This window comes from Phasianus colchicus, chromosome 3, assembly GCF_987193195.1.
Source record: "Phasianus colchicus chromosome 3, bPhaCol1.hap1.1, whole genome shotgun sequence".
NCBI lineage: Eukaryota > Metazoa > Chordata > Aves > Galliformes > Phasianidae > Phasianus > Phasianus colchicus.
Window position 1 is genome coordinate 18,844,361 of NC_143438.1, and position 13,472 is coordinate 18,857,832.

A 13,472-nucleotide genomic window follows, 5' to 3' on the forward strand; every position below is an offset into this window, starting at 1 on the left:
TTAAAGTCAGTGAGAGTTAGAAGCCTAAATACGTTTACATACCCAGAATTTGCTCATTCAGGTAACTCACTGGAGACGTTTCATAAATCAGCTTGTGATTTTTGAAACTACTGTAACTCAGGTATCTTTAAAATGTTTCAATAAAAATCATTCTGGTATTGATAATTTAAATTAAAACAAAAGAAGATATTTAAAAATCAACTGCAATGACTTAAGATTCCAACAAATCTGGGTGGGGGGAAGGGGGGGGAGGGGGTGTAAGGTGTCAATAGATCCAGTATTTAATAATAGAAGTATATGTAGAGATTTCTGTTGTGGTTGTTCAGAAAGCATTAAATAAAAAGCATACATTGCATGTGTGTGCTGCAGTTTTGCACCAGCTCAATTTACAATTCAATCAACGTGAGCCACACTAGAGGCAGTGCTAAGTATAGCCTTTCTGGATTCATTACAGTGACTGCTCATTCCACAAGAAGGCTTCACTCGCCAGTTGTCATTCTCTCTAAATCTTTGCAAGCCTACTGAGGATGCAGCTCTGCTAATAAGCCGCACTGAGGCCTTGCTCTTGCAGCTATACCCGTTATTGTTCATTATCCACCTCAAACATTGCCAAGCTGTTTAGAATTTAAGTGAATAGTTGAGTAAATGGCACATTTTCATACTGTACATATCAGTATCCCAAAAGGGAAAACTGAACGTGTGTCATGTATAACTCAAGAAGGGGGAATACCGTGGTCGTCTGTATATCTGCTTGCTAGTCCTTCATCTCTATGTTGGTTTTTCCCTTCTCAGTTTAAAAGAAGATTCACCTCTTTTCTTAGCTATGTTTTTGATTCTTTCAAGATTGCTTCTACATGGAGTCATTAGACAACATTTAATTACAGCATAATCCCTGAATTATTCATTACATCAAAATTACATCTAACTGGAAATAAGATACTTCATCATCAGAAATCTTTCATATTTCTACATTTGTAAAACATGATAAAATCCAATTTTACTTTCTCTTTAGTAAACTAGAATGTCATGCTTTCTTTTAGTGAGATGTTCATTTCATCATTTTTACAGCTTATTTGCCACTTTCAGCTTTCTAAATTTAAAGTACAGATTTTTAAACATCATACATTCCTAGTGTGAGAAACTAGCATCTGTAGGAATTGTTGATAGTCTGCTTAGATAACAAAGAATGACTTATCTCAGACACTACATATATTTAGAAGATCAAGTTCAAGTGGTTATTCATCATTATTCTTTGCAGCGTCATTACTTCAAGCTATACTGATTCTGACAATGTAATTATCACAAATGGTACTTTTTCCAGTAGCAAGCCTTTGATTTTTACTAAATTTCTGTTGTTTTGTGCCATTGTAACAGTAGTAGGTAGTGTGGTTAAAATCTTAAATGTATTTCAGTTTCATTGATGCTGCACATCTGTTGTGCCATTTTGCTGCTGAAGTCCAAATTAGAGCAAATTATTATTGCCCTACACTTTTGTTCTGTACTACTTTGCAAGATGGACAAAAATAAATTTTCAGATGTTCCCAATATACTTCCACTTGTGCAGGTCAGGGAAGATTTCTTAATGTCTTTTCTCGTTACTTAGATAGTCAGTTTTTCACTACAGAAGAACCAACATCTTCATCAGGTCTTCCAAAACTGTGTCTTTTGTGTCAGCATTATAGATAAGTGTTGGGGAGGGTTTAATGGCATTGACATCTACTGCTGCCAGTGAATCAATTTGCATATGCTCCAGCGTAGTGTTCAGTTGCAGTAATAATCTATGTTACTTTAGCCTTAGATTTGTCATCACTCTGTTTATACCCAACCTTTGTTTACATCTGCAAGAGTTTTCATGTAATTATAACTTTGATAAAAAATTCTTGGCAGAATATGAATTTGATTGTCTATCATCGGTTTTCTCTAGTTGATAGCAGCTCCGAAACACAAAGTCATCATTGCACTGAAGGAGGAGCAATAAGGTTTTCTGCAGATGATAACGATATGCTTCCATGATTTAATTAATTCTACGTGTCTTTACTCAAGCAGAAAATGATACTTGGTGTTAGTTTCCATGATACACTGAAGCTAAGAAAGAATACTCCTTTCACCCACCCACTCTGCAAACATAAAGCAGGGAGAAAAGAACTGATAAAGAGCTACGTAAATTTCTGTAGTGTAAATAGATAAAAAGGAAATTCTAATTGTCATTTGTGCCATACATCTAATCAAGCAAATGGTGCTATTTGATATTAAAATCAACAAATGAGTCCTTGCTTCACTTACTTTTTGGAATGACTGAATGGCAGATTAGCTGAAATAATTTATATACTTCATCTCTGAGAGTCAAAACAGGCCTAGCATGATGTTCAATTTTGTTCAGTTAACAGAGGATAAGCAGTAAAAACAAGAGAAACATCAAATTGCAGTGATCTTCTGTATAGAAACTGGCATAAGTGAATGATTTACTGATCATGATTGAATGTCTTAATCTGTATATATGAAAAGGAAGAAAAAAATCACTGATGTTGACAAAATACATTACTGCTACTAAAGCAATACTCCATACCACAGGAGACAGAATCTTCACATTTCACAATTAAACTTGCCAGCCTTGATGGACACAGTTGGGACACTCTATAAATGCTGTCTGGCACAAAGTTCAGAGAACTATAGGAAGAGTAGGATAGATCAGAATAGGAAAGAAACATCATTATGAAGACTTACAAAAAGATATGAACATGAAGATGGGAGGTCTTTTTTTTTTTTTTTTTTTTTTTCATTGGGGCACAGTTTTCTCCAAAAATCCCTGTCCACCTGATACTGACTTAGAAAATACACACTGGGGTGTAGTATAATCTCCTCCTTCTCTATAGAGAATTTGGACTGTTCTGTAGATATTACCAGAATTTGCAACTGTAGTTGGTACTTTTGAAAAGTTTATAAGGCATTTATGCAGAGGTTCTTTCACAGTCTTCCTGTGTATTCATATAAAAACAGCTAATATCCATGTTAATAGCCATGCAACTGATGGTAGCGGAGGAGTAGTCTGACAATACGGCATCCGACAGGAAAGTGTCTATGAAGCAAAGGTATGGAAGTGAATTCCTCTGTGCAGAAGAAATTGCACGCACTGATATTCTTTAGTATTTGCTGAATGTTCATGGAGACCAAACAGTGGATTTGAGCACATTGAGATGGTGAGTGGTATGTTTCAGTGGTACCAAGAGTTGTAGAGTTATAGAATGAATTACAGAATGGCCTGGGTTGAAAAGGACCATAATGATCAAGTTTCAACCCCCCTGCTATGTGCAGGGTTGCCAACCATCAGACTAGAGCCACATCCAGCCTGGCCTTGAACGCCTCCAGGGATGGGGCATCCACAACCTCCTTGGACAAGCTGTTCCAGATGACCATGCACAGTTCTTACAAAATGAAATTAAGAGCATTTCCATCATCTCACTTGCAGATTGGCTAATCATGGTGAATGTATTGAAAAACAGTATTTTGTAATTGATAATTCACTCTGTCAAGTAGTGTTATTGTGCTCTTTATATGTGTTGTATAGTCCATGGAAATAAATATGAGACATTACTTTCAGAGCAAACTGGAGGTGAGTGTGTGTATGTACATATATATATGGGATGTTCATCCTGAATTTGTCTTCCAAGGGCAACTCCCTTTGTAGAGATGTTGTATATTTTTAATTAACTGTTATTTTTCTTACTACACCTAAAAATGAAAATAAAAAGAAATGTAAAAGTATTCAGCTCAAATTCAAAGAAAGCAGGATGCTAGATAAACCTCTTATTTTGTGTTTCTTTTACAAAATATAATAGTATAAAATTGCAATATTGCAACCACCATTATTTAGTATTCATGTCGCAGAAGCAATAAAAGTCTCATGATTTTTGAAAACTATTTGAGTGAGCAAGTTTTTGTAATTAATCCTTCCTGCCTGATTGCATTTCAGTTTCACACCTTCCATTTTCAGTCATCAAGCAACAGTATACAAAACTTACATTTTCCAACCAGGTACAATCATAGCACAGTAAGGTGAAATAGTTATATGGACTTAAATCAAGATTGAATTGTCATAAACTGTTAAAAATTATAAAATGTTTCAAATTCTCAGTCAATTCTTCCTATACAAGAATCATTATTTATTATTTGATTTGCTAAGACTGCTGAAAAATGTACATAGTAGAAAATATAATAAAAGACTTTGAGATATAGAGAAAAAACAAAACAAATTGGCTGAAAACTTCATGACTCAATACATCTAAACCGAACTCAATTTAACAGTGGCAGATACAGAGCAGAAAGAATTAAAGTACACGGGAACAGAATGGATCACATCTAAGACATCTCCCTTTGTTTCTGTTTATCTAGTTAGAAGGTATTTAAATATATCTTTCTTAGAATTAGATTTTATTTGATAGTAATGAGTGAGGGATTGAACAGTGGTTCTGGCAGGGTAAAGAACATATTCACCCACCATCTTTTCATTTTTAATACAATTATTGATTAGCAGTGGATTTAGGAAAGAAAAAAAAAAAAACAAACAAACAAACAAAACAAAACAAAAAAAAAAAAAAAAAAAAAAAAGTGTGTACAGTACAAGGTTAGCAATTACCAAACAATTCAAAGCTGACCATACAATAAATATTGAAATGAAGAAATAATTCCTTTGCACTAATATTAAACATCTGAAAAACACAGTTGTAGATAAGTAAACTTCCTGTCTATATCTCTACTCCTACTTTTTTAAAATATATAAATAGATATATTATTATAATATATAAAATATATATACATATAAAATAAGCTTATATATTTATTATAAATACACGTGCATGAGGGCTGCCCTGAAAGTAATGCCTCCTATTTTATTATGTTGGCTCACAACATCAGAGACAGATCAACATTTAATAGTAGTGGTTGAAGCTTCCCACTGATATTCCGTGTCATTTTGTTGCTGAGTGGCAGATGACAGCAGAGGGGCAGTTTAGACAGAATGGCATCTGACATGGAAGTGCATATGAAGCAAAGGTGTGCCATTGAATTTCTCCATGTGGAAATAATGGCACACACTGACATTCATTGATGCTTGCTTAATGTTTATTGAGACCAAAATGTGAAGTGGTACATACAAGAATACAGCACACATGTAATTATATAGGCACAATTACCATAATACACAATTTCTGCCCTAGAATGTAATCCTATTCCTGTTTGAAGAAATAAGCTTCTTTATATGCTACATTTCCACTTAGCAGTAGTTTAAGCATGAAACAGCCTCCTACACTTGCACTTTCTCTTATATACATCAGAAGTTTTCTGTCGAGAAATGTTAAAGCTTTTCTTGATGCTTTATACAAAATACAGAGAACTAGATCTATGTGAAGCCTTCCCTTTGTACTGTCTGTTCTCTCAAGCTGTGCTTGAATATTCTTTGAAATGCCTCCAGCATGCCTCAAATCTGAGAAGTCATTAGCAGATGCTTAGTACCTATTTAGGTCTAAATTACATGTTCACAAAACATCTCCTATAACGTTTGAAAAATTCACTATTGCCTGCTCCCTTGATTTTATCCCTCGCAATAGTTTACGCTTTTTCGTTTTCTTCAGCTGAGCCAGAACTCCTGGATTCAGGCTGCCGCTATGGTGTTTAGGGTGCTTTTTTTTCTTTTTTTTCTTTTGTGTGTGTGTGATATGGTAAGAAAACATATTTTAAGTTCTCACTGATATCAAGATAAACTTGAAACTTAAGAAGAAAATACAAATAAAAAAAAACTACCCTATTTGTATGTGAAACCTTGGGATTAATGATGCAGACACGGCTTTCATGATTTAAGTAAAGATTTTAACTTGTACCTGTCAAGTGCAAGAACAAGATGAAGCTATCCAGTTACTGGGTGATTGGAAACTATTTAGGAAGTGCTAAACAAGTATTTATTTAAAAAAAAAAAAAAATCATAATGGAGAAAGGGAAGAAAAATAACAAAACTATGCAAAAGAACACGAGATGTACTGCACTCTCTCTACTAGGGTGTTCATTCTCATGCTGATAAGAAATAATCCTGTCATAGCCCAAATGAAGAGGAAAATGGGAAGTGTACTGATTTGTTTAAGGGTTTCAGGTAGATATTTTAGACAACAGAATTCATTTTGTATCAAACAAGAGTTTTAGATAAGAAGATGGTTTGAACCAGCTTCATAGCCTAGTACATGGGTGTCCAAACTTTTGCCTTTCCGGTGCCCCATAGAATGACGAGGAATTGTCTTGCGTTGTATATAAAATATGAGTAATACATTTAATGTGTACTATTAACAAATCTTCATATTTGTGTGTATATATATATATATATATATATATATATATATATATATATAAAACATTAAAAAAAAAAAAGAGTGAAAAAACATAAAACTAGTTGGATATTTGAGATTGTATAAGTGAAACTAATGTATCAATGTCTGGTCTGGTGAAAAAGAGACAATTCTTAATGACTTTTCAAGGAGTTTGTCAAAGATTTTTGATGAAATTCTACTTTTCTTGTGCTTTATTCTCAAAAATGTATTTTTTAAAAGTGTACATACCACTAAAAAGCGATGGCATGTATAAGACTTGATTGTGAAATAAAGGACATCTTTCTCTGGTAAGGAAGTTCTTCTAAAAGACTGATAAAGAGACATAATCAAAGTTTTTAGTTGAATATCTAATCTCAACTCACATTCAATTTGAAAATTCACAGGTTAAGTATTTATGTTGCCTGAAAATGTTGTCACTAATATACTGAAAAATTGATGATGTTTTCTGCGATCTTGAAACCTATTCTCAAATTCCTTTATCAAAATGGGACGTAAGGCTACATATTTATTTCTTCTCACAGCACTATATTTAAGCCAATGTATCAAATTATATAATATAATATGCCACAAATTTAGCTTCCTGTTATGGTTTCAAACAGCAGGATTTTGTTTTCACCTTGAAGACATTTATTTATCTAATTTATGTGAGCTGTTGAATCCACCAAAAATGCAAATGTGGGCCACCTTTCATCACAGCTTTGATGGTGATGTACATAACATTATTAATTTTTAAAGTTTTGCTTTTCTTGATGTACAATACACTTTTGATTTCATCAAATGTGCATCATCTTGTATTAATTTCTTAAGTCCTTTTTTATTAACCGTCACCTGGATGCCAGTAGCTATACTGGATATGTTGACAAAGGTTGAAGAAATTTCTTTAGTATAATTGTTACTGCTTCATATAAATCGAGAGATTTGATTGTGTCTGATAATGGCAACAAAAAAGCCATTTCTTTAGTGACATTATAATCACTATCAATACCTCTAATAAAAATTACAATTACTGAGCATATAAGCAGCATCAGGGAAATGTTACTCCCATTTTTAAGAAAAGAAGAAAGGAAGACCTGGGGAACTACAGGCTGGTGAGCCTCACCACTGTGCCTGGGAAGATCATGGAGCAGATCCTCCTAGAAGGTATGTTAAGACACACATGAGATAAAGACGTGATTCGAAACAGTCAGCATGGCTTCACCAAGGGCAGATCGTGCCTGACCAATCTGGTGGCCTTCTATGATGGAGCAACGGCTTTGGTGGACGGGGGAAGGGTGGTGGATGTCATCTACCTGGACTTCTGCAAAGCCTTTGACATGGTCCCTCACCACATCCTTCTCTCTAAATTGGAGAGGTGTGGATTTGAAGGATGGATTGTTCAATGGATTAGGAATTGGTTGGCTGGATGCAGCCAAAGAGTTGTGATCAGTGGTTCTGTGTCAGGGTGGAGGCCAGTCACAAGCGGTGTCCCTCAGGAGTCGGTCTTGGGTCTGGTTCTGTTCAACATCTTCGTCAGTGACATAGACGATGGAATCGAGTGCACCCTCAGCCATTCTATGATTCTATTATTCTATTCTATGATCAGTACTTTCACGTATTACCAAAGAATAAAATTTGTTTTTATAGTTACCAGATAGTTAACAGATTTTCTCATTTCTTCAGTTTTCCTGGCTAGAGTCTTTTGAGATAAACTGATCTTATAATAATTATTATTATTATATTTTTTTGTACCACATAACTTGTTTTATAATAGAGTTCATTTAAACTACAGTAATTAACAGTAATTTTTAAAGATCAAATGGACAAGGAGTAGTTGCCCAAATATTTGTGTACGTTTAAGTTGTCAGGATCGGATCTTGATTTCTAAAGTTTTTTCTTTGAGAAAGGCACTCAGCTTTAAACTTTATTAGCACCAAGAAGACCTAGAAGTTGATTATATCACCCAGATTACATGACTTTCATACTTCTGCTAATATACAATAATTTCCTTCAGTAATTGAATTCAAGTGTATATACACCTGGTTGCATTCAGAATATTTTTAATTGTCTTTTGTATGTTTTACTTGGAAGTAAGGAAGATTGGAAGGCAAATGTGCTGATCTGTGAGGCTGTTTTATGCATTGAAATTTGGTAGTAACTTATTCTTTCATTCTTTGCCTTAAGTGCAATACATTTAATTGGTTCCCAACCACTGAATTGCAATCATGGTTTATGGCTTAGCTAGCAGTCTTAAAAGGTTTGATCTAGCTTCATTTGCAATATTCAGAGCACACCATTACATCAGCGACTACCATGAGGAGAAAAGGGGTATATTCTTTCAATTTGTACTGTTTGTTAGCTCTGCACTTTCTTTTCTCCTTAGGGTTCACTCAGTCACTGCTGATTGATGATCAGTCATACTCCAATTGTATTTGCTTGTTGTGCAGCTTTCAATATTATTATTTTTAAAAAATTACGCTTCCTTGAGTCCAGAATCTTTAAAGCCAGGGATGGAGGAGTGACAGTGAGGGGAGCATTGATGTCATAGTGCTTCAGAGTCAAGCACTGAATCCCTGTATGTATGTCTTCTATTTTCTAGGGCTTTTGTTTAATAATCTTCGTGTCATTGCTTCATTTTGTTTCAGATGATAGTAAAAGAAAAATATTTCTTTGTGTGAATTTTCTGTTCAATAGAAAACAGCTGACATGAACTCATACATCCACAAACTAACTGAATATATTTTTAGTTTGATAAGTACTTCAAATTACTTAGCCATTTAATTTTCATTACTGATATTCATACACTTCCTTCTCTTTGATGTAATGATTTGTTCTATTCTGGGGCCCACTAAAACAAATATTTTCATCTTTAAAATAGCAGTAAGGCTGCAGCAGGTCTTTAAAGTATATTAGCAAACTTGCTGAATGTCATGGTTTTATGATTTTTGGTTATTAGTATTCCACATCATAACATCATGTAATGCACTGGGGGTTTGACTGTGGATGCTCAAGTTTTGGGTGCCTGTCTGGAGGAGAAGAACAACTACATTCCCCAGGGGGCTTTGCAGTCAGCAAGGAGATGTAACTCCTGGCAAGGTCACTTGATGTTCTCTTCTTTGCCTGCTCTTCTTCGCCTGCACTTCTCCATCTGTTCTTCTCCGTCTGCTTTTCTTCATCGGCTCAACTGGACTGCACTTCTCATCTCATCGTTGTGGTGAGACCTATCCACCTTTTGCACACGCTCCCTCTCTCTCATTATATTTTGCTGATATTATATTTTGTAAATTAGTTTTTTTCACCTCAGATCATTGCTGCTGTTTTCAATTATTTTGGGTCCCCTGTTTCCCTTTTCCGGAGGCGCGGATCTGTGGATCCCTCCGCCCTGCTGGTCACGGAACTGGGCCCAACCAGCCCGTAAACTTTTGACACTGAATATTTTCTTTCTGTTTACAAAAGCACTAAAGCACATGCTAAATCTTATCAAATTCTATATTTGTTTCTGTGTTCTAATTAACTTGTACATTTTGTATTACAATCAACAGGACTTCAGTTTATGTTGAAGTGTTTAACTCATATTAAGACTTCAGACATTTTAATACATATAACAAGGGTGATGCAAATATATCTTATCAGTGACCAACTGCCTGTTAACTCTTCTTGAAGAAACTTTAGCCATGGTCCTGAAGAATAAGCTTGCAGTCATCAATTGTAATTATTGCACAAGTATAGGTAAGTTCCTTTGCTTTATAGGAGCTATAGCTTCTGGAAGGCTGTATTTCCTTATACTTTAAGCTTTCTATCATTAATCGCAACAGACAGATCTCTCAGCTTATTGTTAGAACTGTGTCATAATTCTATGCTGGAAAATATGAGCTAAACCTCTGAGCATTAATCAAGTAAACTAACACAGAAGGGCCTGGAACATCTCTCTTGAGGAAGGGCTGAGACTTGAGTCTTTCAGCCTGGAGAATAGAAGACAGAGAGATGATCTTATAAATGCTCATAAATATCTAATGAAAAGGAGTCAACTGGATAGGGTAGAGCTCTTCAGTGGTGCCCAGTGATAGGAAAAAGGGCAATGGGCACAAACTGGAACACAGAAAGTTCCAAATAAACATAAAAATATTCTTTACTTTGAGGGTTGCAGAGCACTGGAACAGGATGCCCAGAGAGGTTTTGAGGTCTCCTCTGGAGATATACAAAACGCACCTGGATACATTTCTGAGAAACTTACTTAGGGAACCTGCTTTTTCAAGGAGCTGGACTGGATGACATCTAGGGGTCCCTGATGACCCCTATGATTCTGTGATTCTATGATTCTCTGGTCCTGGCAGCTGCCTTTCTCAGGAGCTGAATAATTATGTACTGTTCTCCAAGTGAAATAGAACCGTTATAAAAACATGCATCTCCTGCTATGTTAAAGAGAGAAATGATGCATATCCCATATGTCTACAGAAAAAAATCCCTGTGATTTCTGCGTTCCATAAAAATTAACGTAGGTGGTGTGTTGACTTCAACTGTCCTCTGGAGGTTCATCCAGCCAATCTCTGTCCTCAACAGTACAAGAGGAGAAAATTAGATGAAGAAGTTGGTTGGTCAAGATTAAGATATGAAGAGAACTTTTATAAGTTGCTATCATAGACAAAGCAGATTTGACTTTGGGAAAATTAATTTATTACCAATTAAAGTAGCTTTGGGTAGTGAGAAACAAAGACAAAAACTAAAACACTAAAACATCTCCCTTTCACTCCTCTATCTCTCCAGAGATTGCAGGACAATCTCTAAACTGATGCCTGCATTGCCTCCTCCCCTCCTTATCCCATTCCCATTCCTGTCTCCTCATCCTTACACATCCTCCATGCAACCCTCTCCCCAGTAACTCTTCCCTGTTTCTTTTTCTGTCTCATTTTTTCCTTTTCTCTTTCCTCGGCCCTCTCCCATCCCTGTCATCATCTCCATCCCATTCCTCTTCTTTTTCTCCTCTTCCTTCCTCCTCCTTATTATTATTCTACCCTTCATTCTCCTTCTTCACACCTAACTGTCTGTAAACCTACTCTACACACTTATCAGAAGGTTTTTCTCAAAGATGTGCTCAAATACAAAAATATATTTGATGGAGCTACTTCAAGATATGAACTTTCACAGCCTTATGTTCACTACCTCTTTCTCAGGTTATTACTGCTGAAAAGAACTCTAGATTTTGCTGGGAAAGAAATTTACAAAGTTTAAACTGAGCAGATAGCTGAATTTGTAGTGCTTATAGTTTTTTTTTTTTTTTTTTCTCAGTATGTGTTAATGGTACCTCATAAGTTCTTGAAATTGTCATTATTAGTATATATGTCAATAGACTTACATAATCACAATCATTCCTATTCTTGGAGACTAAAGGAAAATAAAATAATTTCTGGTAAGGCACATCAAAAGAAAGAATTTATTAAACAAATTGCATTAGCATTACATTTGTAAAGTATCAGGAGGTGACAAATGTGGGCCAATGCAGTTTGAAGCTTACATCAAATCAACACTGAAAAAATGAATTTTTTATATCATATATTTCTAATACTTCTGATGGTTTCTTTTAGTTGAGTGAAAGTTCTCCCTGTGCACCCAACTTTGTGTGTTTAGATATATAAAAATTAATTATATGAGCAATCCTTCTGGGATACTAACATCCAGTATGAAGAGAGTCAGTTTTGCAAAGACAAATCTTATAGCACAGAGTTGCTTCATGTAAGTCTGGGTAAAACAAATTACTTAGCGGAAGACATGACTGAAAAAGTCTCTTTTCCTATCTGAAATTGCAGATTCACTGTAAAATAAAAATGTGAAAGTAAAAATTAATACAACTGCACACTTGTTCAGCAGGAGACTTTATGCATGGCAAATCAAGCATACATTCTGATTTTGAAGTTCTAGAAAAGATTCTTTGCTCAATTTCCCTTTCCTTTCTGGTCTTGAAATGAAGGTGAGAAGTTGAGAAGAATAAAGGATAACAAGACTGCATTATAGTTATTGGAAGTGTTATAGTTATTGGAAGCAAATTTTTCTTTTCACTTCACAATCATAAGTTTCTATATTTCAGATTTTTCAGTATGTACAGAACTAAATACAATACATCACGCATGTCATTTGAAGTATAGTTGCTCCTTCTTAACAGTTTCAGATCCTCTCAAGTTTCTTTGGAAGGAAAATCGTAGTCAAGTATTTCATAGAACAAAAATTTTTATATCTAAATAAAGCCATGAATGCTGCATGATCTCTTACTCAAGGGTAAGAAAATAATAACTAGGATCAGTTAAAGAATATTATCTCAGAAGGATATTGAATACATCTTTGAAAAGTCTAACTATTTACTACTATAAGAGTATAATGTATAACATTTTGTGTCTTTTCCAAAGGAAAGAAATGAACAGTATCTTTTAATTATTACGTTGTCTCTATTTTCTTCCTTCAAGAAGAACAAGTAAAAATAAAATAAAAAAAATAAAAAAGTTGCCCTAAATATTATTGCTGAATTAAATCTTTACAGCTCACAAAGTATGTGCAGCTCACAAGAGCTGTAAGCATTATTTTGAGCACTGCTGAAGTCTGATTATTTTTTATTAACCATTGTTCACACAGGCAACTACAAAGACTGGGCAAACACTATATTTTAAATAGACAAATGTTTCTCAAAATTACTTTCTCGGCTGCTACAAGTTCTGAGGAGAGCAAAATCCAAACCTATAAAGTCAAAATGAATTTGATCAAGTTGAAAGAAGATTAAATTTCACAAATATCCATCAGTTACATTGACAGCAAATATTATGTGGGCAATTTTCTGAGATGACTGGAACAAAACTGGAACCGGTCTTGTGAGTACATTTTCAGAATACAGTGTTCAGAATCTAATTTTTGAATACAGATTGTCAAAGCATTTGCTGGCATACCTACCTTTTTTGACACAGCATGACTGGACATCCTTTATAGTTCCACTCAAGATACCTTATGAACCATATCTTCTTCTCTGAGAAGAAAATGAAATGAGAAGAAAACTCAATACCAGATATTTAGTGACTTCTGAGGCCAAATATGTAGTAAATCCGGAGACAGAGTATCAGATTAAAAATCTGAATATAGCAGAAG